Below are 25,368 nucleotides of genomic sequence, written 5' to 3'. Positions count from 1 at the left end.
CTGATCTTTAATTCCTAAGTTTCCTATACAGTCCCAGTGGAGTTGAACATAAACTTGAGGAGCCACATTTCATTTTCTAATCAGCCAGACACATCACATTACATTCCCAACCCAACATTTTGTTGAGCAATGTCAAAATTTCCGTGATTGTCATTTATCCTTGTTACACATTGCTTGCTACTTATTTATCCCACTATCATTTCTAATTTACCAGACACACCATCAATCCTTTTCCAATTTAATGTAACTTCCATCCTAAACCCCCTTTGTTCTTTCCTCCCTCCCTTTCTCTTTCTCACCCAATTAAAGCAGCCTTATCTTTAACTTTTTGCAGTTTTGTCGAATAGACTTGAAATTAAACTCTGTTTCTCACTCTAGATAGGCTGCTGATGAGCATCTCCAGTACTTTCTGTTTTTCTTTCATCATTTTGTTCTCAGAATATGTTACTTTATGATCTCATTGGATCACATTATTTGAAGACTTCTATTTATGACTCAGTCTGAGAACAACAGCACTGACCTCTCCCAAATGAACAGCTAAACAGCTTTTTAAAATCTCTTTTAGCTTGTAGGCTAGTATTAGTTGCATTAAGTATAAACAAACCAGCAGATTTCAATGAACTTTTAATGTCATTATTCTTCTTAACAAAATAATGTGAAAATGAATGTAAAGAGATCCTGAGATCTCCACTACTATAGACACTAATCCTTAGCAAATTTGATTTATTCAATATGACAGCAAGAAATAGCTGAGAGCACTGGAGACAGTCAAGGCTACATGATTTCTACTAGAGATATGCACTTTAAAATTAGTCGCTTCTCCAGCTAAGCTGTCAATGCATTTACAGTACTGGCATCTACTGCCAGACACCATGGAAGTTTGCCGAGTTATGACCTGTTCACAAAAGCCAAAGCAAATCTAGTTTAATCTCCTGCCCTATTTGTCTAATTTCAATCAGCAACAAAGTGATAAAAGCTGTAGCTGATATTAACTTCAAGTAACACCTGCTCACAAATAACCAACAGACTGCTGACCATTTTGAGTTTTGCCAAGAGAACTTGGCTCTGGAACTTATCAGAGATTTTATCTGTGGCCTTAAGAGATGAATTCCAGGAAGGATTTGAGCATCACAGCCCATGACATCAAGGAACTTTGGTAAAGCTGAACTCAATAGGCATTGAGGGGCAGATGTCACAATGATTGACTGTACCTTGCATAAGCAAGGTGGCTGTTGGCAGTCAATCATCTCAGCTCTAGGACATCACTGTAGAGCAATGTCTTCAGTCCAACCATCTTCAGCTGCTTTATTCATGGCATTCCTTCCATTCTTAAACTCTATCCCACGATTGATGAAGGCCAATACACTGTATGCCTTCTTAACCACAGAGTCAGCCTGCGCAGCAGCTTTGAGCATCCTATGGACTCAGACCCCAAGATCCCTCTGATCCTCCACACTGCCAAGAGTCTTACCATTAATACTATATTCTGCCATCATATTTGACCTACCAAAATGAACCACATCACATTTATCTGGGTTGAACTCCACCTGCCACTTCTCAGCCCAGTTTTGCATCCTATTGATGTCTCGCTGTAACCTCTGATAGCCCTCCACACTATCCACAACACCTCCAACCTTTGTGTCATCAGTAAGCTTACTACCCCATCCCTCCACTTCCTCATCCAGGTCATATATAAAAGTCACGAAGAGTAAGGGCCCCAGAGCAGATCCCTGAGGCACACCACTGGTGACCGACCTCCATGCAGAATATGCCCTGTCTACAACCACCCTTTGCCTTCTGTGGGCTAGCCAGTTCTGGATCCACAAAGCAATGTCCCCTTGGATCCCATGCCTCCTTACTTTCTGGATAAGCCTTGCATGGGGTACCTTATCAAATGTCTTGCTGAAATCCATATACATTACATCTACTACTCTTCCTTCATCAATGTGTTTAGTCACATCCTCAAAAAATTCAGTCAGGCTCGAAAGGCACGACCTGCCCTTGACAAAACCATGCTGACTATTCCTAATCATATTATACCTCTCCAACATTCTTACAACATTCCTCATTGTATCCACACCACATGGTAAAAGTTTAGCTGTCCTCTTTAGCAAATCCTTGTTTGAAGGATCTACATTTTCATAATATTCATGAAAATAATTACTCTATGAGCCACAAGCTACTTATAATGTTTAATTTATTTTCAAAATTCTTTATGAAACAGAACACTGTAATTAAGGTATGAAATGTACATGACTGAAAATTGAAAACAATCTGCAATGATAGTGCAGAATTTACATCTGACCAATTTAAAATTAAATTCCTTCTTTGAAATTTAAAAGAATAAGGGGTGATTTTATTGAAACATACAGCATCTTTAGGAAACATGACAGGGTAGATATTTATTAGTGGGAGAATCTTGAGCTTGAGGACATAGTTACAAGATCAGGGCTGGTCATTTAAATCTGAGGAATGTAGGATTGTTTTCTCATAGAGTGGTAAATCTTTCTCTACACAAAAGGATTGTGAAAAGTAGATCGTTGGGGATATTTAAAGTAGAAGTAGATACAGTTGTGAAAGATTGGATGACTGAGGGCTGTGGAGGACTGGCAGAGAAGAGAAGAGGCCTGAACCAGATCAGTCATGATTGTTTTGAAAGATGGAGCAGCCTTGAGAAGCAAGTGGTCTCTTCCTGCTGCTATTTTCTCACATTCTTATGATTTGCTGCTCTTAGCAGAGATATTTGTTTAATGAGACACCACCCAAGGAACTGGGGTTAGGGCATGCAGATAAGTTTCCACAGAGCAGTACAAGTGCATGTGATAAGTCATTGTCTTCCTTTCTGAATCTCTTGCTGACAGCAATAAATTAAAAATCTACGCTTGCCATTTGAATTTGCTCAGCTATCTCAAAGAAATAGCCTTGTAAAATGTAGCTATTGGATCTATGTACAAACACCAAATATATTAATTTATATCACATTGTGCCCAGGACTAATATGCTACACCTCTGGAAACTGGTCAGTGCTCATTTTGATCAGCTATTGAACATGATACACCAGAGTATTGTTGTACTTCTGGACTAATGATTAAGAGAACAACAGCTCAAATTGCACAGTGGGAATCTGAATAGGTTTTTTAAAAATCTGTGAATAAAACATTAGCGTCAACAAAATTGATCCCGAGGCTGCAGTGTTCTCCGTTATCCTTTAATCAAAGAAGAGCAGCTGCCAGACCTTTTCCTGATCGTACACCACTCCTATTCCCCCACGACCCTCGCAAATAGCCAACAACACCTTCAGTAGAGTCACACTGTTTCAGTGACTCAAGAAGAAGGTGCGATAAAACCTCCTTATTTAATAAATGCCAGGTTTGCCAAAAACAACACATCACTAAAAATGGTGGAAAAAAGACACAAATATAAAAATTGCCCAGTTGTATAAAAGCACTAACCATTTTTTCATTGCTCATTTACAGGTAGTCCCCGAGTCACGAACGTCTGACTTACGGACAACTTGTATTTACGAACCGAGGAAGGGGAACGCCGTCTGCCATTTTAAGTTGGATTGCGACGCCGTCCACCCTTTTAAGTCGTTGCCATTGTCTCTGTGTTGAGTGTTTAACTTTGTATTTGGCTTAAATTTTTCTTAGTAAGATTCACCCTGACCCTGCTCCCCCCCCCCCCCCCCACCATTCCGGTTGGTAAGTGGCGCAGTCAGATCAGCACCGGGCTTGAGAACAGAGGTTTCTGAGTTCGATTTCAGTGACAGACCGCTCCCGTGCCGGGTTGATGTCGATCTAGTGACTCTCGTATCATCCGTGCCGGTTTGATGTTGAGCTCGCAACTCGACCTCGTTTTAAAAAAAACACTGCCACCTCCAGTTTAAATTCCTACGTGGAATATTGTGGAGGATTAAATACCCAAACCCAGCACAGCCCCCACTTGTCCCATTTAACCTGCCTCAGTGCGGTGCAGTTTAGGACCCGGGGAATCTGGTGCTGTGGTCCTTAGGACCCAGCAGACCTCGGGACCCGCCGCCCGCAGTGTTTCTGTTCCATTGACGGGAAGCGATCGCAATTGAAAATAAAGTGGAAATAATAAAGCATTTGGAAAGAGGTGAAACGCCATCGGTCATTGGAAAAGCGTTAGGCTACAGTCGGTCAACGATCGGAACAATTTTAAAGGATAACGGATAAAGTGAGAATAATGGAGCATGTGAAAGGCCCTGCCCAATGAAAGTTACAATTATTACTAAGCAATGCAGTGGTTTAATTATTGGAATACATACATTTCTTAAGTGTTTTATATGCATAGAAAGGTAAAATATATACTATATACTAAGACAAACGTTTGACTAACTGACGCTAAATAATACCAGATATACTAGTTCTGACTTATGTACAAATCTGATTTAAAGACGGACTCAGGAACGGAACTCGTACGTAACCCGGGGACTGCCTGTATTGAAGAAAAAAATACAAATTATTTACATTTAATTGCCTGTTACTAATTAGAATTGAATGAGGCATTCAATAATTAATGTCGGTTTTCAATTAATTGCTTATAACTTGATATGTTTTGTAACTCCAAAACATAAAACTAATTGAAAGAAAAAACACAGACCTAGCTGATGCTTGTGCTTTGCTTTGTTTTTACTTCAGTGAGGTGCACACATGTGATGTGGTGGCATAATGATGTGTGCCATTTATGTACTCTTACATATAACCCATAATGAATTATTTAAACAACAAAGAATGCTTAATCAAACAATATATTCACAATATTATTTAAATATTACTGAAATATTAAATACACAACACTCTTCTCTGCTTAGCTATAAACTCCAACTCAATATGAATGCATCTCAAGCTCTGTTCTTAACCTTTCCAAGTATCCACTTTTGATTACCTCTGTTATCCCTCACTAGGACTTCTTGTAATATCACACCTCCTTGTTTGAGGAGCCCGCAGTTTGCCTCAGCTGTTTGCCCTGCATATGCCATAGAAGACTGGGTTTGAGAACATCCAAGTGTGAGCACAAGAGATAAGCCAGTAACAGCGTAGCTGGTGATTGTCGGTTGTGGAGTGTGCTGTGTTGTGATATGCAAGGAGGAAATTAGTGAACTTCTAATTCAATGTCAGTGTAGTGAGTTCCACTGACATTGCTCGCAGTGCATTCTTTGGCCTCTCGACAAACCTTCCCACCATGCCATTTGTAGCTGGGTGGTACAGAGCAGATGCAATATGTCTTTCCATACATGTTCATGAATGCATTAGGGTTCTGCAATAAACTGTGGTCCATTGTCACTGACTAGGTGTTCTGGAACACCAGTCCTTGAGAAGAGGCTCCTCAACACATCAACAGTGTGCAAGGGGTAGTGCAAAGCTATTGGGAACACTTCTGGCTAATTTATAGCTGCATCCACTACTACCAAGTAACTTGTACCCATGAATGGTCTGGCAAAATCCACATGAATCCTCTGCCAGGGCAATGTAGGCCATCCTCAAAGATGGAGAGGCACTGCTCTTGGCATCTCCTAGGCATGTTGGCATCCCAAATATTGCATGGCAAGCTGCTTGATCTGCTGATCTATCCCAGACCACCAGGATAAAGCTTCAAGCCAATGTTTTCATTTTGACCACACACAGATGACCAGCATGTACCTCCTCCAACATTTTAGCTCTCAACTTGGATGGTACAATAACTTTCAATCCCCAGAGAAAACAATCTCTGTCAAGGACAAGTTCATACTAGTGATGGTAAAAATTGGGGAGCCAGAGTTTCTGCTGCAGATTCCAGACATTTTGGGTGGCCTTGTAGATCTGAAACAGTGAGGGGTCTTTTCTAGTTTCCCTTTGATTTCCACAACTTGTAAGGCATGAAAATACCCGACGCTGGCCTCTCAGGCCTGGGTCAACATCATCATCTCACATCAAGTGGAGTGTCCTCCTTTGTACATTTTTCAAGTATTTACTTTTCCAAATGTAAATGGAACAATTTATCCGCATTTCCATGATTAGCCATTCTCTGGAATTCTATCTTGTACTTGTGACCTCCAAGAAACAGATAACCTGTCTGCATTCATGCTGATGCTGTTAGTGGAACACCCTTCTGTGGATTAAAAATGGACACTGGTGGTTGATGATCAGTAATGAAGGTAGACTCTCTCCCATACAAGTACTGGTTGTAATGTTTTACACCACAAATCACATTCAAAATCAATCTGTGCATAATTTTTCTCTGCAGCGGTAAGGGAATGTGATGCAAAAAGCTAATGGGGCGTTCACTTCCATCACTCATAACATATGACATGATTGCACCTCTACCATCAGACGAGGCATCACAGGCAAGTTTCACTGGACAGTGTAAATCACGATGTGTGAGTACAGTGTCTGATGTCACCATTTCCTTTCCCCTTTTAGTAGCTACAGTACCTCGTCCATTGCCACTTCTTCCCGACCTGTGGTAATGAGTGCAGGGAGCACATTAGCCAGGTTTGACAGGAATCTGTTATAGTAATTGGTAAATCTTAAAACGAACAGCATCTGTGGTACATCCTTTGGCCTTGGGGCATCCACTATTTTTTGAATTTTGTGAGCACGCGTGTAATTCTTGTGCATTGATGGTGTGACTACAGTAAATGATGCTCGGTTTAAAGAATTCACACTTGTGCTGTGCTCTGAGACTATAATCTTCTAAACTTTTTAACACTGTCTTGAGATTTTGGACATGCTCCTTTCCATCCTTATTGGTAACAGTGATTCATCCAGGTAACACGCAGTGCCTAGGCAGCCTGGCAGCTTTCTACCAGAGCACTGGAACAGATGCTACCCCATTATAGGGATAAAGCCTTTGTGAGTGCTTATGGTGAGACAAGCTTTAGACTCTGCTTCTATCTCCCTCCAGAAAGATTTGCAAAGATACTCTTGATAACGGTGATAACGGTTCGAGGCCAGGTAGGTTATCTGTGAAGAATAGAAACAGGAAGTATGTCTCTGAGGCCACTGTTCTGCACTGGGTGTCAGATGTGGGAAGTCCAGGAGACTCCCAGCCTCCCGGACGGCCACATTTGTGCCAGGTGCATCGAGCTGCAGCTCCTTAGGGACAGCTTTAAGGAACTGGATACGCAGCTCGATGACCTTCATCTGAACAGGGAAAGTGAGGAAGTGATAGAGAGGAACTAAATAGTCACACCAGGGCCTCAGGAGACAGATAGGTGGGTAACAGTCAGAAGAGGGAAGGACAAGAGTCAGATACTAGAGAGTACCCCTGTGGCTGTCCCCCTTAACAGTAAGTACTCCTGTTTGAGTACTGTTGGGAGGAATGGCCTACCTGGGGGAAGCAACAGTGGCCGTGCCTCTGGCACAGAGTCTGACCCTGTGGCTCAGAAAGGTAGGGAAAGGAAGTAGTAATAGAAGACTCTATAGTTAGGGGGTCAGACAGGCGATTCTGTGGATGAAGGAAAGAAACGCAGATGGTAGTTTGCCTCCCAGGTGCCAGGGTCCGGGATGTTCCTGATTACGTCCACGATATCGTGAAGTGGGAAGGTGAACAGCCAGAGGTTGTGGTACATATGGTATCAACAAAATAGGCAGGAAAAGGGAGGAAGTGCTGAAAGCAGACTACAGGGAGTTAGGAAGGAAGTTGAGAAGCAGAACTTCAAAAGTAGTAATCTCGGGATTACTGCCTGTGCCACACGACAGTGACTACAGGAATAGAGTGAGGTGGAGGATAAATGCGTGGCTGAGGGATTGGAGCAGGGGGCCGGGATTCAGATTTCTAGATCATTGGGACCTGTTTTGGGGCAGGCATGACCGGTACAAAAAGGATAGGTTGCACTTGAATCTGGGGGGGGGGGGGGGGGTGCAATATCCTGGCAGGGAGGTTTGCTGAGGCTATTGGGGAGAGTTTAAACTAGAACTGCTGGGAAGTGGGAACCGAACTTAACAGACAGAGGAAGGGGCTGTTGGCTCAAAAATAGAAAAAGCTTGTAGACGGTGCGAGACGGAGGATAGGCAGGTGATAGAGGAGGGACGCAGTCAGACCGATGGTTTGAGATGTGTCTATTTTTAATGCAAGGAGTATCATGAACAAAGCGGATGAGCTTAGAGTGTGGATCAGCACTTGGGGCATGGTTACTAATAGTGCCAGGCCATAGACGTTTCAGAAAGGACAGGGAGGGATGCAAAAGAGTTGGGGGTGTGGCACTGCTGATCAGAGATGGTGTCAAGGCTGCAGAAAAGGAGGGAGTCATGGAGGGATTGTCTGCTGAGTGGAAGTTAGAAACAGGAAGGGGTCAATAACTTGACTGGGTGATTTTTATAGACCACCCAATAGTAACAGGGACATCAAGGAGCAGATAGGGAGACAGATTCTGGAAAGGTGTAATATTAACAGGGTTGTTGTGGTGGGAGATTTTAATTTCCCAAATATTGATTGGCATCTCCCTAGAGCAAGGGGTTTAGATAGGGTGGAGTTTGTTAGGTGTGTTCAGGAAGGTTTCCTGACACAATATGTAGATAATCCTACAAGAGGAGAGGCTGTACTTGATCTGGTATTGGGAAATGAACCTGGTCAGGTCTGTCAGTGGGAGAGCATTTTGGAGATAGTGATCACAATTCTATCTCCTTTACCATAGCATTGGATAGGAACAGACAAGTTAGGAAAGCATTTAATTGGATTAAGGGGAAATATGAAGCTATCAGGCAGGAACTTGGAAGCATAAGTTGAAAAGATGTTCTCAGGGAAATGTACGGAAGAAATGTGGCAAAGGTTCAGGGGTTATTTGCGTGGCTTTCTGCATAGTTATGTTCCAATGAGACAGGGAAAGAACATTAGGCTACAGGAACTGTGGTGAACAAAGGCTGTTGAAAATCTAGTCAAGAAGAAAAGAAGAGCTTACGTATAAGGTTAAAAAAAACTAGGTAATGATAGAGATCTAGAAGATTATAAGGCTAGCAGGAAGGATCTTAAGAATAAAATTAGGAGAGCTAGAAGGGGCCATGAGAAGGCCTTAGTGAGCAGGATTAAGGAAAAACCCCCAGGCATTCTACAAATATGTGAAGAGCAAGAGGATAAGATGTGAGACAGTACAACCAATCAAGTGTGACAGTGGAAAAGAGTGTATGGAACCGGAGGAGATAGCAGAAATACTTAATGAATACTTTGCTTCAGCATTCACTATGGAAAAGGATCTTGGTGATTGTAGGGAGGATTGAAAAACTTGAGCATATAAACATCAAGAAAGGACGTGCAGGAGCTTTTGGAAAGCATCAAGTTGGATAAGTCTCCGGGACCAGATGAGATGTACCCAAGGCTACTGTTGGAGGCTAGGGAGGAGATTGCTGAGCCTCTGACAATGATCTTTGCATCATCAATGGGGACAGGAGAGGTTCCGAAGGATTGGAGAGTTGCAGATGTTGTTCCCTTATTCAAGAAAGAGAGTAGAGATAGCCCAGCAAATTATAGACCAGTGAGTCTTACTTCAGTGGTTGGCAAGTTGATGGAAAAGATCCTGAGAGGCAGAATTTAGGAACATTTGGAGAGGCATAATATGTTTCGGAATAGTCAACATGGCTTTGTCAAAGGCAGGTCATGCCCTATGAGCCTGATTGAATTTTTTGAGGATGTGACTAAACACATTGATGAGGGTAGAGCTGTAGATGTAGTGTAGATGGATTTCAGTGAGGCATTTGATAAGGTACCCCATGCAAGGCTTCTGAGAAAGTAAGGAGGTATGGGATCCAAGGGGACATTGCTTTGTGGATCCAGAACTGGCTTGCCCACAGAAGGCAAAGAGTGGTTGTAGACGGGTCATATTCTGCATGGAGGTCAGTCACCAGGGGTGTGCCTATGGGATCTGTTCTGGGACCCCTTCTCTTTGTGATTTTTTTATAAATGACCTAGATGAGGAAGTGGAAGGATGGGTTAGTAAATTTGCTGATGACACAAAGGTTGGAGGTGTTGTGGATAGTGTGGAGGGCTGTCAGAGGTTACAGTGGGACATCAATAGGATGCAAAACTGGGCTGAGAAGTGGCAGATGGAGTTCAACCCAGATAAGTGTGAGGTGGTCCATTTTGGTAGGTCAAATGTGATGGCAGAATATAGTATTAATGGCAAGACTCTTGGCAGTGTGGAGGATCAGGGGGATCTTGGGATCTGAGTCCATAGGACACTCAAAGTTACTGCGCAGGTTGACTCTGTGGTTATGAAGGCATACAGTGTATTGGCCTTCATTAATCGTGGGATAGAGTTTAAGAACCGAGAGGTAATGTTACAGCTATATGCAACCCTGGTCAGGGCCCACTTGGAGTACTGTGCTCAGTTCTGGTCGCCTCACTACAGGAAGGATGTGGAAACCATAGAAAGGATGCAGAGGAGATTTACAAGGATGTTGCCTGGATTGAGGAGCATGCCTTATGAGAATAGGTTGAGTGAACGTGGCCTTTTCTCCTTGGAACGAAGGAGGATGAGAGGTGACCTAATAGAGGTGTATAAGCTGATGAGAGCCATTGATCATGTGGATAGTCAGAGGCTTTTACCTGGGGCTGAAATGGCTGCCACAAGAGGGCACAGTTCTAGGGTGCTGGGAAATAGGTACAGAGGTGATGTCTGGGTTAAGTTTTTTTACACAGAGAGTGGTGAGTGCATGGAATGGGCTTCCGGCACCAGTGGTGGAGGCGGATATGATAGGGTCTTTTAAGAGAGTCCTGGATCTGGAACTTAGAAAAGTAGAGGGCTATGGGTAACCTTAGTTAATTTCTAAGTAACTACATGTTCGGTACAGCATTGTGGGCCGAAGGGCCTGTATTGTGCTGTAGGTTTTCTATGTTTCTATGTTTATCCTGGGCAGAGTGTATTGATAGGCCATTTAGGAATCAGGTGGCAGAGGGGAAGAAGCTGTTCCTAAATTGCTGAGTGGATGCCTTCAGGCTTTTGTACCTCCTACCTGATGGTAACAATGAGAAAAGGGCATGCCCTGTGTGCTAGGGTCCTTAATAATAGATGCTGTCTTTCTGAGAAACCACTCCTTGAAGATGTCTCGGGTACTTTGTAGGCTAGTACCCAAGATGGAGCCAACAAAATTTATTGCCGTCCTGTGCAGTAGCACCCCCCCGCCCCCAACATATCAGCAAGTGATGCAGCCTGTCAGAATGCTCTCCACTTTTCTTGAGTGTTTTTGTTGACATACCAAATCTCTTCAAGCTCCTAATCAAGTATAGTAGCTGTTTTGCTTTCTTTGTAGCTGCATCGATATTTTGGGACCAGGTTAGGTCTTCAGAGATCTTGGCACACAGGAGCTTGAAACTGCTCACTCTCTCCAGTTCTGATCCCTCTATGAGGATTGGTATGTGTTCCTTCATCTTACCTTTCCTGAAGTCCATAATCCGCTCTTTCATCTTTCTGACATTGAAAGCAAGTTGTTGCTGCGACACCACTCCACTAGTTAATATATCTCGCTCCTGTACACCTCTTGTCTCCATCTGAGATTCTACCAACAATGGTTGTATCATCAGCAAATTTATAGATGGTATTTGAGTTATGCCAAGCCACACAGTCATGGGTATATAGAGAGTAAAGCAGTGGGCTAAGCACACACCACTGAGCTGCACCAGTGTTGATTGTCAGTGAGGAGGAGATATTATCACCAATCCACAGAGATTGTGGTCTTCCAATTTCAGGAGGTAAGTTTCTGTTTAGATGTTGCAATTTTGTTCATGCTCACTTTCATTCCTGACTGCAACTCAATTGCATCACTTTCTACTGCTCTGCTTCCATTGATAAAGTAATTTCAACTGCTTTTTTAAATGTGAATTGTGCTTCAGTTAGGAGCCATGTTTGAATGCTTTCTTGTAAGATTCCACAAATGAATAGTTCTCTCAGTACATCATTAAGCCCATACCTGAACTGATAATGCTCAAACAATCTCTTTAATTCAACCACAAAAGTTAAATTAGGCTCTCCTACCTTTTGATTCTGTTAGGAAACCTAAAACATTCTGCAATCAACAATGCTTTTGGTTGTAAATGTTCCTGCATTACTTTCAGAAGATCAACAAAGCTCATTTTTGGTTGGTTTTGTTGTAGCTGTTAAACTTCTAAGTAAACTGTATGCTCTTCCACCAATACCACACAGCACACCTGGCCCTCTTTTCTCATTGTCTTTTCCATTTGCTTTAATATACCATTCAATTTTCTCTCTACATATCAGCCAGTTGACAATTGTGCAATCAAATCCATCTATCTTTCCTTTTGTAGCCATTTACTTCTGTGTTCCTTTTCATTTATTTGTGATCACTACCACCCAGTACTCACTGTCTAGCAACACATGAATTCATCTATTTTCTGTCTTTTTTAAAAAAAATTGAATGTCTCACTGCATTTCAACGGGTGGATAGTTGTCTTGGATTCATTCAACGCTTCCTTGTTGCCACTATTATGTTTTATAATGCCACAATATAAAACTAATTGAATGAAAAGCACGGAGCCAGGAGATGCCTGTGCTTAGTTTCATTTTTACTTTAGCGAAGCACACACATGTGACGTGGCAGCATCATGACGTATGCCATTCACATACTTTTACAATATAACACATAATGAATTATTTAAACAACAAAGATTGTTTAATCCAATAATATTACTCAAATATTATGGCAATATTAAATACACAATATAACTAATTTTATTAATGAATGAGGCAACAAAAAGGTTCTTTTAATCAAATTAATCATGTGTCTATTTCTGTTTATTTACTTATATAATGATACAGTATTGTAACCATCTATTCTGACCCAAAAAGCCCACACTGCCCAATTACAGCAATGGGATCCATTAGCCAACTGACCCATTCATCTTTGGGGTGTGGGAGGGAAATGGAGCACACAGAGGACACCCACACCATCGCAGGGAAAATGTATAAACTTACAGACAGCAGCATTGAACCGGAGTCGCTAGCGCTGTAATAGCGCTCTGCTAACTGAGTTGCTACCGTGCCACCCCTTGAAATATACAATTACAGGTTATTTTTCTACTTAACCACCATAACTAAAATGTAGACACACCTCCCTAATTTTAGACTTTAAAAATAGCTTTCTGTCTTGAACGCAAGATTGCTTTAATTACAACATACTCTGCTGCTGGCTTGATGTTCATATCCCACAATTTTATTTAATTTAAAGTTGGCTTACCCATGGAAAAAAAATTATCTTTTGAAGTGGCATATACATGCAACTGTATCATTAAGTATTTATAAAATCAAAAACCAAGACTAGATCCGTAAATGTTTCCTTCTTAAGTAATTCTCCTTTCTGTTTGATATGTTTTTGATTTTTCTCTGGCCTTGCCAGAGCTTTAGTTTCCTGTTTTTTTCCACTAACTAGGCTGGACCTCTACTGGTGTTGTCTGGGAAGCTGAAAGGAATAAACAATGTCCCACTGGTGAAACTTTCAGTTCACACTGTCCTCTCTACCCCAGGTAAACTTCTGTGGCCTCTACTGCCATCTCCTGCTTGGCACGGCACACAACACAAAGGGTGCAGAATGAGTGACAGAATTTGTCACTTCTCTTACTTTTGACCTAATGAATTGCACAAGCTATTCTTAAACTGAAGGCAAAATACAGATTTTCAATTTATTTTTAATTGAACAGCCATTGCTTAAAGGCAACATGGAATGAAACAGCTTAATGCCTTTGAGAAAAGCAAATTTTGAAGTTTTCAGAACCTACTTGCACAATTTCTATTGCAGCATTATCTCAAATAACTTTTTCCTAAATTCCCACAAGGGTTTGGATCTGGAGCATCCTGTGCTGTGGATGATGTAATACTATCTCATTACTCTTCACATTTGTATGTAAAGCACAGCAGGCACAGACTGAATGTATTGAAAAGCCTGCTGCTAGAATTGACTAGGCCCAGAATATGTAACAGGTGACCGTGAACTTTTCAAAGGCTCTCTTCTGTGTTTTTTTTTGGTGTTCAAGTAGCTCAGTGGCTCAAAACAGTGCACCTCCAAGTGTTTGAATCTTGACTGAATTTTTTTTTACCAGAGTTAACACTTATAATAATAGAAGTTGTGTGTGTGTGTGTGTGACCAAAATTTGTTCTACCATTGTCTCTGCCACAAGTAGCAATTACTTGCTTTCACTGTACTGCTGCCACAAAACATGCAAGTTTCACATCATAAAAACCAGTGGCAATAAATCAGATTCTAGTTCTGATTAGTGTGTTCATGAAGTGGATTCTGTTTTGTTCAATCAAAGGCTAAGTCAGTATTTAATCGCCCATCTCAAGTTGCCCTTGAGACAGTGTGTGGTGAACTACATATACCTGTCTGGACACGCCCCCCCCGCTGACTGCTCCTGTGGCCCTCCCACTGACCGTGGCTCCTCCCACAGACCCCGGTATAAAGGCGATTGGGGCCTGAGCCCTGCCCTCAGTCTCCAGGATGTAGTATGGTGGTCAACTACTGCTTGTTCTTTCTTCCAGTCAATAAAAGCCAATATCTCGCCTCACGTCTCAGAGAGTTATTGATGGTGCATCACAGTGGCACTGTGCCTCCTTCAGGAACTACTACAGTCCTTGAGGTCTGTGTAATACCCACAATCCTACGAATAATGGAGTTCCGGGATTTTGACCCAGCAGCATTAAAGGAAAGGATACATTTCCAGGTCACGGTGGCTTGCGTCCTGGAGGGCAACTGCTGGTTGTTAGGGCTTCAATTCTTTTTCAGCCCTTGTCCTTCTGGCTGGTAGAAGTCATAGCTTTTGAAGATGCTGTCCAAGGAACCTGATGGATGTGACATGTTGTTACTCCAGAGCTGCATCCCTGGTCCTCCTGTTCTTCTGTTCACTTCATTGCTTTCATACTTAACACCCTGGTTGACACCCGTGATCATGAATCAATCTGTTATAAATTGAATTTGGAGATATGCAAATTCAACATGCCTTCTGCACCATGTTCAGTTGTCAGAATCAATTAAAGGGGTAATTGGAAGCCATTTCAAAGAAAACAAATTATGTGGCTTATTATTATGGCTTTCATTGCCAGAGTGCCCCAAAGCATTATGAAATCAATTAAATCATTTTTAAAATGTATATTGTATTACATTGAAGCACAGCAGAATATTTGCATACATCAATATTCTAAAATGAACACTAAGACGGTAACAAGGTATGAATAAATGTTGCCTGGAGCACCAGAGGAATTATTTCTAAATATACCAAAGTACCAGAGTCTTTTCTGGCCATCTGAATGGTTTGTCCTAACTGAGAATCTCCCTCAGAGGTAATGATATACTCCAACCATTGGGCTGATCCCTGTGAACTCTGACTTGGATAAGAGAGTAATTCTTGTAACTGAAAGATAGCATTTAATAATTTTTACTTTATATCAGAATCAGGTTTATTATCACTGACATATGTTGTGAAATTTGTTGTTTTACAGCGGCAGTACAGCGTAATACATAAAAAAAACTGTAAGTCGCAAGTTTTTATGGTTGTCCATTATGTCCAATTATGACAGGAAACTTGTGCAGAAGGGTTTTTTAAATTGGGAAATCTGTTGCTCCGGAGCAGTTCCACTCCCTCGACCTCAGAAGTCTGCATCCAGTGGGACAAATAAGTGTGATAAACTGGGGTCTTCCTTGGTTGTAGTGGATAACCATGATGATTTCTCCACAGAGTGTTGCAGTACCACCTTCCTGGCCGTTGGATCTCATCCGCCCAATCCACTGGAGCTGATGTCACATTTTAGGACAAGCATCACTATGGTATGAGGTCACCAGCTACCCTCACCTGGTTTAGCCTGCTTATCAAAGCAGTTATAGTGGGGTGTGACCATTGTCGCATGCAAACAGCTACTTGGAGCCACGAGTGAGTGCTGGTGGGGACCAAAGATGAGTGAGTTGCCCCAGAATGGACATGACACACCCCTTCACCAAAAGGGCTACCCCTCCCTGGACACCCCATACGCCAGATAAGGTACAATAAGAAAACATAAAAAAAACTAGTGTAAAAAGAGTGAAAAATGGTGAAGTAGCGTTCATGGGTTTGTGGACCTTTCAGAAATCTGATGGCAGAGGGGAAGAAACTGTTCCTAAAAAGCTGAATGTGTATTTTAAGTACATCAAGTATATTACTTTTTTGATATTATTCATAATTGATAAATGGTTTGTCCAAAATGTTACTTTACTCCAACAGAGAAAAGCATTTGCTCCATCTATGGTTCCCTAAAAATAGGGTCATAGGTGGTGAAGAAAGCTTTTGGCACACTGGCCTTCATCAGTCAGGCACTGAGTACAGGTGAAGGAACATTATGCTGCAGCTGCACAAGACATTGGTGAGGCCATATTTGGAAAATTGTGTTCATTTCCGCTCACCCAGATATAGGTAATGTGCCATTAAGCTGGAAAGAGGCAGAGAAGTTTTAAGAGGATGTTTCTGGGACTTGAATGACTGAGTTATGGAGAGAGGTTGGACTGATTGGGACTTTATTCCTAGGGGAGAAGGTGATTGAGGGTGATCTTACAAGGAGATCTACAATTACGAAGGGAATAGAAAAGGTGAATGCACTCAGCCTTTTTCACAGGATTGGAGAATTTAGAAGTTGATGGCCTAGATTTAGAGTGAGAGAGGAACCAGAAGGGTAACTTTTTTCACCGTGAGGTTGATTTATATATGGAATGAGCTGCCAGAGGAAGTTACTGAGGAAGGTACATTAAAAACATTTAAAAGACACTTGGACAAGAACATGGATAGTGAAGGATTATGGGGCAAGCACAGGCAAATGGAACTAGATTAGATAGGCATTCCAGCCCATGTCTGTGCTGTGTGACTCTATGATTGTATGATTGTTTGATTGTATCCACAGGCAAGCTCACTTAGAATGAATTTGTAAGACCTTGTTTGGAATGGCAGTCTCGGAATGAAATGAGATGGCTTATTGGCTTATTGGAAGGAAACTGTCCTGTCTTTGGTGTACCAAGGAATTAGAAATAGCTTTTGGCCTAAAACAGATGGAAAAATATAAGCATAAATGCAGTTTTTAAATATCCTGATAGTAAATTGAATTCTGTAGCTTTCCTATGGATATTTTACTCCTCATTCAGAACAAATTGATTTGTGCAGTAGTTCAATGGGAACTGATGACTTCCAGTATTACCAGAGGTAGTGTGTCTCCCTGTGTTACAATATGCACATGACCGCACCAGCTTCCAGGGGTTAGACGCTCTGATCTCCAGAATATGGACAGCTGAAGCAGCCCTGTTAAAGATTCAGGCTAATTGGCAGTGATGTTTTGGCACCGGGATTTTAAAAGAACTGAGGTCTGGTGCTCAATTTTCAGTTTTACTTTGGATTCCTGTCTGCCGCCTTGTTTAGAACCTGTTCTCGCCTCAGCCTCGTATTGTGTCTCAATTCTAGTCTCGGATTCTCCAGCACTTGGTCATTACCATCCTCACCTGGGTCTCTGGCCATGCTCTGTCTTGGAGTATCAAACCATTAGGGAGCTAAATTCAATGTTTGTCCCCTCTTCAAAAAGAAAAACAGATATGGAGATTATAGTGTCTGTGATTCCATTGTAGACAACATGCCAACTTCATGCCCTCTGCTCAATTTGATGATTTCAGCATCCAGTCAGTGCTAACTAATTTGTTAATTAGCTGTAAGCTTCGGCAGGGTTCCAGTAGCATGAGTTTCTAGCATGAATTAAAAGATGATCCTGGATTACTTATAATCAATCTGCACCTCCTAGAGACATCCTGTGTCAGGAGCATGTTCTGGCAGGCATTTTGCAAATGAATGTAATGTGGGAAGGAGTCATCCCATCATCATTTGATTTACAAGCTGCTTCAGTCTAAATTTCCCCTCATCACAAAATGGCACTGTCACGACTGCAGCTGGAACAACACCCAATGACCTGTGTGGTGCACTTCCTGTTACCATATCAACAGAATAACAATGAAGGAATAGAATGCTTCTCAGGTACATGTTCAGTGGCCCCCTATACCACGGCAAAAACAACTGTGCAGCCCATCTGTGGTCAGCCAATAATGAATGAATTGTGTTTTTCTCTCTTTGGTGTGGTTTTTATTTTAGTTACCTCCCTTGAATAACAATGGGAGACAAATCTTGGGAGGTGCAGACATCCTTGTCTCCAACTTCTAAGAATCCAGGTGCATGAAAGCTATTTATAATGTGGTTCAAATTGCAATTTGTGTAAGATTCAGATGTTGGCAGATTTTGAAGATGATTTTTCCATTAAAGCAATGCCATCCTGCATATTTGCCTAGAAATTCAACATCAGTCATTAACAGTAAACAGATTGCTTTGTAAAGTCACTGAATTTCCATGGAATGGATTTCAGAGCATGTTTAGCCCTAAAAATTGACAAAACTTCAAAGGAAATATTCCTAACTGAATGTCAAGCAGAGAACTGGCTCCTGAGCAACTTGTGTGGTATGACTGAAAACACTAGAGACTGCAGGTGCTGGAATCTGGGACAACACATAAAAGTTGAAGGAACTCAGCAGGTCAGGCAGCATCCACAGAGGGAAATAATAGTTGACATTTTTGATGGAGCCCTTTCATCAGGACTCAAGTTTCAAACAAGTCCATAAATTTCCAACATTGGAAATTACAAAATATTATTTTAAAAATAAGGAGGCCCATTCTTCAAAAGTAACTTTAAAATGCGAATGAATTATAATTGTATTCTCTTTCTCATTCAACTGCACAAATACTGAAACATTCTTTCTGGAAAGGACTCATTGTTGAATACTACACTCCATGCACAATCAGAAGGCTGGAGCAAGGGGTTAGTAACTATGACAGAGGAAGTAACAGGTGCTTTGCAAAACTATTAATAGCACTCTAAGAGCTGATCAGATAAAATCCACATAAACTTTTAATCAACAGGAAGCACTACTGGATTTGTCATTTGGTGGAAAAGTGCCATGAGTTCCAGTGAAGAACAGCAAAATATTAACTGCATTCTGTCCAAAGTAATGAGCAGTGGTTGGAAACAAATGTAATTGCGAGCACTACAAGTTTTTGGGCTGCAAAATTTCTATTCCAAACATGCCCAAATTTGCTGATGACATGTTGGAACACATAAAGGTTGAAGTAGAACAAAGGAAATTAGCCCCTTTGGCAATGAAAGGAACACTCCAAGAAAATGAAATTCAATCAACTTGCCAGAAGTTAATTCGTAGAAGAATCATACCAGCAAAGGCTTTGGGCTCTGGTCTGTGCACGGGAAAGAATAGAACCTAAGGAAAGTTGATACGTGTGGTCATGTAACAATTTGTTCTATCAAATAGTTCCCCGAGAGCACACACTTCCAAGTTTTCTTAACAAACAAGAGGAATTCTGCAGATGCTGGAAATCTGAGCAATGCACGCAAAATGCTGGAGGAACTCAGCAGGCCAAGCAGCATCTATGGAAAAAAGTACAGTCAACATTTAAGGCCGAAACCCTTCAGCAGGACTGGAGGGGAAAAAAAGATTTGAAATGTGGGGTGAGAGGAAACTTGGAGAGGGAGGGATGAAGCAAAGAGCTAGGAAGTTGATTGGTGAAAGAGACAGAAGGCCATGAAAGAAAGAAGAAAGGGGGGAGAGCACCAGAGGGAAGCAATGGGTTGGCAAGGAGATAACATGAGAGTGGGACAAGGGAATGGGAAATGGTGAAGGAGGGTGTGCAGTCAAAGAGTAACATGAGAGTGGGACAAGGGAATGGGAAATGGTGAAGATGGGGGTGCTTGCTGTGTATCAGCAAGTCAAAAAAGAGACAAGGCACTGCAGATACTATAATCTGCAGCAAAAAAAACACTGCTAGAAAGATTCAATGGGACAGGCAACATCTGTCGAGGCAGAAAGATGGTTGCCATTTCATGTCGACACCTTGCAGAAGGACATAATCATTAATTAATCAGAGAGAATCTGTAGCAGTGCTCCAGCCTATGAAATGAAGGTAGGTATGGTGTATGATTCACACCAAGTACTCCACTGACATCATATTTTATTGGAAATGTAAGATACAAAAGCAATGGCAACTTCTGCCAATATAAACAGCATAATTCCTCTTTAAAAATACTGTAAGAGCTGCAAATACTGACCAGCACTGGTGAGAAGAAAGGAATTCAAAGTTCAAGTTCAAAGTAAATATTATTATCAAAGTACAGATACGTTGTCATATACAACCCTGAGATTGGTTTTCCTGTGGGCATACTCAATAAATCTATAAAATAATAACCATAACAGAATCAACGAAAGACCACCCAACAAGGGTGTTCAACCAGAATGCAGAAGACAACAAACTGTGCAAATACAAAAAAAAAGAAATAATAATAATAATAATAAATAAATAAGCAATCAGTATCAAGAACATGAGATGAAGAGTCCTTGAAGGTGAGTCCATTGGTTGTTCAGACATTCAATGATGGGGCAAGTGAAGTTGATGAAGTTACCCCCTTTGGTTCAAGAGCCTGATGGTTGAAGGGCATTAACTGTTCCTGCACCTGGTGGGGTAAATCCTGAGGCTCTTGTATCTTCTTACTGATAGCAGCAGCGAAAAGAGAGCATGTCCTGTGTGGTGGGGGGTCCCTGATGATGGATGCTGCTTTCCTGCGAGAGCATTACATGTAGATGTGCTCAATGGTTGGGAGGGCTTTACGCATAATGGACTGGGTCTTATCCACTACTTTTGTAGGATTTTCCATTCAAAGTCATTGGTGTTTCCATATCAAGCTGTGATGCCACCAGGCAATATACTCTTCACTACACATCTATTGCAGCTTGTCAAAGTTTTAGGTGTCATGCCAAGTCTCTGCAAGCTCTTAAGGAAGTAGAAACACTGCCATTTGTTCTTCATAATTGTACTTGCATACGGGGCCCAGGTCAGGTCCTCCAAAATAATAAAACCTAGGAATTTAAGGTTCCTGATCCTCTCCACCTCTGATCCTCCAATGAGGACCTCTGGTTTCCTATTCCTGAAGTCAATAATCAGCTCGTTGGTCTTGCTGATGTAGAGTAAGAGGTTGTTGTTATGACACAGCTCAGCCAGATTTTCAATCTCCCTCCTATACGCTGATTCATCTCCACCTTTGACGCAGCCCATGCCAGTGGTGTCATCAGCAAAATAGAATATGGAATTGGAGCTGTGCTTAGCCACACAGTCATAAGTTGTGGACTTGTGGAATTGTCAAAGCTTCGTCTGTCAAAGAAATAATCATTGGGATTGTTGGTAAGAAAATACGATATGGAATCTGCAGTAGCTTATCTTTCACAAATTTCTGATGAATGACATGATTGAGAACATTGAGGACAAAGGAGAATGTACATACATTGAGAGAAAGGTTGTCACAAGGGGGCCTGGAATATGCAATCACTGGGGGAGAATAATCCATCATTGCTGACCACAAAGTTTTTTACAAAGACCTAATGATCAAAATACAAGAAACTTACCCAACATCTGTGACTCTTAGGTGATGGCTGGAGGACATTCCTAGCATTTAAACATCCTCCCAAGTCATCATCAAATTATCATAGACAACAATGCAGGAGTCAAAAAGAGCAATTTTTAGTTAACATTTTAAACATTATTTACATATTGAATGAAATGATTAAAGTGGAAATTGAAATTCATAAATAAACCATGCTAGTATTTTTCAACATTTAAGACACCTTATACATGTCTAATCTGAATAAAATTTTAAAAATCATAAATAAAATTGATATTTTAATCCCAAGTATATTGTTGAGCCATAATTATGGTTTTGTACTCTATTAAAAAATCACTTAGAATTATAGGGAATTTTTTACAATGGCACTGGTTTGGTAAAAATAGTTTAAAGTTGCATCAGTTCTGGTCTTCTGTTTTGATTACAGTGGAAAACGCTGGAAATAATATGGCCTGTGGAGTCACAGTGAAATGCCAGCAGAAATTTTGGGATCTTAGTGTTAAACGATGTGTGCATAGAAATTGAAAAGGTGTCATTAGTTTCCCAAGTACCCTTAGCGAACAGCCTGTGACTTCATCATGTTGTTAATGCAAATTTAAACAAACTGTATAACTTTGAATAAATTTACATTTGTAACAATGATGAGGTAATGGCATTAGGATCCGAATCTTGGTTATTTGAACTGTCTACATGATGTGAAATTTGTTGTTTTGCCACAACAGTACAGTGCAAAGACATAAAATACTAAGAAATACAACATAAATAAAGTGTTGAAAAAGAGGAATAATGAGATAGTGTTCATAGACCACTCAGGTCTGATTACAGAATGGATGAAATTGTTTCTGAATAGGTGAGTGTGCATCTTCAGGCTCCTTTATCTCCTTTCTGATGGTAGTAAAGAGAAGAAGGCATGCTGCAGAAGGCGAGGGTGCTTAACACCTTCTTGAGACACAGTTTCTTGAAGAAGTCCTCAAGGTTGTGCCTATGATTGTGCTGGCTCACTCTTCAACCCTCTGCAGCTTCTTGCAAATTTGTTAATTGGAAGTTCCATACTAGGCTGTGATACAACTAGTCACAATGTTCACCAACGTATATCTATGGAAATTTGTAAAAGTCTTTGGTAACATGCCACATCTCCTCAACTCCTAACTAAGTAGAGCAGCTGCTGTGTCTTTTGTGTGATTGCACCAATGTGTTGGGCCAGGACAGATTCTCCGAGATGTCAACACCCAAACATAAAGCTCCTCACCCTTTCCATTGTTGACCCCTCAATGGGGATTGGTGTGTGTTCTCCAAACTTCCACTTCCTGAAGTCCACTATCAAATCCTTGGCCTTGAGATTTTTGTTGTGACATCACTCGACATCACTCGACCTTCTAAGTACCTGTTTACGTCCATGTTTCCATCTGAGATTTTACCAACAGTGGCAGTGTCATCAGTGAATTTATTTGAGGCTTCCATTGGTCAGGGCTGATCATGGATGTCATATCCTAACTATCTAGATACGCAAGCCAGGACAGTACAATATGGAGAGCAAGCTTTTCCCATGTAGCTCCCTCTCTCCATGCATCTGGTGAATCCAAAGGAATGGCCGAGACCGATACAGTTTGGCACCAGCAACATCGCTGGAGTTGCCAGTCAGTGTTGAATTCAACATAGGAATATCTTAGAGAGTTCAGATTTTCCCCTCGGGGTTTACTCTGAAACCTTCCCCGTGGGTGAGGTACAGCTGCAAGCAGGGGAGCTGTTACAAGACGCTCCTAGCTGTGCCAACTTCACAACGCTCTTCAGTATTGTGTATGTTCCAGCACTTTCCAAGCCTTTATGCTCTGGGATACACCCCATAAGTATGCTTTCATCTACTTGGGTGATATCCTAATCTTCTCAAAGACCATGAAGGAGCATGTCACTCAGGTCAGGGACATTTTTAAGAGGTTTCTAGACAATGGACTTTATGTCAAGTTGGAGAACCCTGAGTTTCATGCGATGACTGTTTCACTTTTGGGTTTCATCATCTCCCATGGCAATCTCAAGATGCAGACAGTCCGAGACTGGCCACCACCATCCAGTAACAAACAAGTGCAATGATCGCTGGGGCTTGCAAACTGCTACCAGAAGCTCATCAGGAACCCCAGCTTGGTGGCAGCTCTGCTGACCGCGCTAACCGAAAGATCCATGGGACCTCTTGTCTGAACTACTGAAATGGAGCTCAAGCAGTGGTTCACAACAGCTCCTATCTTGGATTCTCCTAACCTGAATCTTCCCTTCATAGTGGAGGTGGACGCCTCAGGTATCAGAGTGGGTGCCGTCATGTCCCAACAATCACCTTCAGATGGTAAGTGACACCCTTGTGCATTCCTCTCCAGGGGGCTATCCTCCTGGCAGAGGGGAACTAAGACATTGGGGATCAGGAGCTTCTTTCAGTTGTTAGCTTTGGAGGAATGACATCACTGGATAGAGGGGGCCAAGAACCCTTTTGTCATTTGGACTGACCACAAGAACCTGGCTTATATTCAGAAGGCCAAGAGGCTGAATTCCAGGTGGTCTTTGTTCTTTAACCGCTTTGATTTCATCCTGACCCATCAACCAGGATCAAAGAACCAGAAGCCAGATGCCCTGTCCCATCAGTTTGATGAACCGAAACAAGAAAAGCAGCCCACCATCATTTTGCCCAACGCCAGGGTGGTAGTGCTGATTCATTGGGGAAATTGACATTCTTGTCCTTAAGGTCCAAGCGCAAGGGGAGATTTGTAAGAATATCCTCCAGGTCGGCCATTCACCCCAAGTTCAGTCTCTTCCCAGGTACTCCAATGGGAACATTCATCAAGAATGATCACTCGCCTAGGGATTGCCGGGATCCTCAGATTTATCAAGAGGAGATATTGGTGGCCCAGAATGATGAAAAAGATACAGCAGCACGTGCAGGCACGTAAGCAGTGCACTCAGATAAAGGAGCACTCCAGCCAACCTCATAGGCTCGTCCACCCGCTACCTGTCCTGGAAAGACCTTGGAAACACATCTCCATGGACTTGGTCACAGGTCTACTGCCATCCAAGGAGAAGTCAGTCATCATGGTAATTGACAATTGTTTTTTAAAAGCCTGCAAGTTCATTGCCTTGGAGATGCTAACATCTGCGGCGGAGATGACCAGAATTGTCCTGGACCAGGTCTCCAGGATCCAGAGACTTCCAGTGGACATTATCTCAGATCGTGGTCCACAATTCACATCACATTTCTGGAGGGCATTCTGTAAACTGAGAGAGGCAACAGCAAGCCTTTTCTCTGGGTTTCACCCACAATCCAACAGCCAGATGGTGTGGACCAACCAGGATTTAAAACCAAGATGCTTAGCCTCAGAAAGACCTGATGAGTGGTGTGACCATTTGATGCAGGCAGAGATCGCCTACAACACCTTGCAGCACTTGGTGCATGGGATGTCAGTGCTCAAAGGCCAGTTGCTTATCCTCCACCTCTCTTTATGGAACAAGAAGCCAAGGTTGGGGTCCCTGAGGCTGAAAGTCTCGTCCTGCTCTGCAACCAAAAACGGATTAGGGCAAGAGAGATTTTGATGGCCTCTACCCACAAGGCCAAGACCGAAGTGAACCAAAGGAGAAGTCAGGGACCCACTTTACAGCCTGGGTAACAGATTTGGATGTCCACTCATGATTTGCCTCTCCAAGTGGAATCTAGAAAGTTGGCATCCATGTTCATTGGACTCTTCAACGTTCTCAAGAAAGTAAACCCAGTGGCTTACACCTTGCAGCTTCTCAAGACCCTAAAGATTAACCCCTCCTTCCAACTCTCTGAATTAAAACCTGTCTACACCAGCCTCTTACCCCCACCACCATCAGCTCTGCTGCCACCCTGGTTTATTGAGAGGGAACAGGTCTTCACAGCGAAAAGACTTCTGGAC

The sequence above is a fragment of the Hemitrygon akajei genome, chromosome 23, assembly GCF_048418815.1.
Source record: "Hemitrygon akajei chromosome 23, sHemAka1.3, whole genome shotgun sequence".
Classification (NCBI taxonomy): domain Eukaryota; kingdom Metazoa; phylum Chordata; class Chondrichthyes; order Myliobatiformes; family Dasyatidae; genus Hemitrygon; species Hemitrygon akajei.
This window is presented reverse-complemented; position numbering follows the sequence as displayed.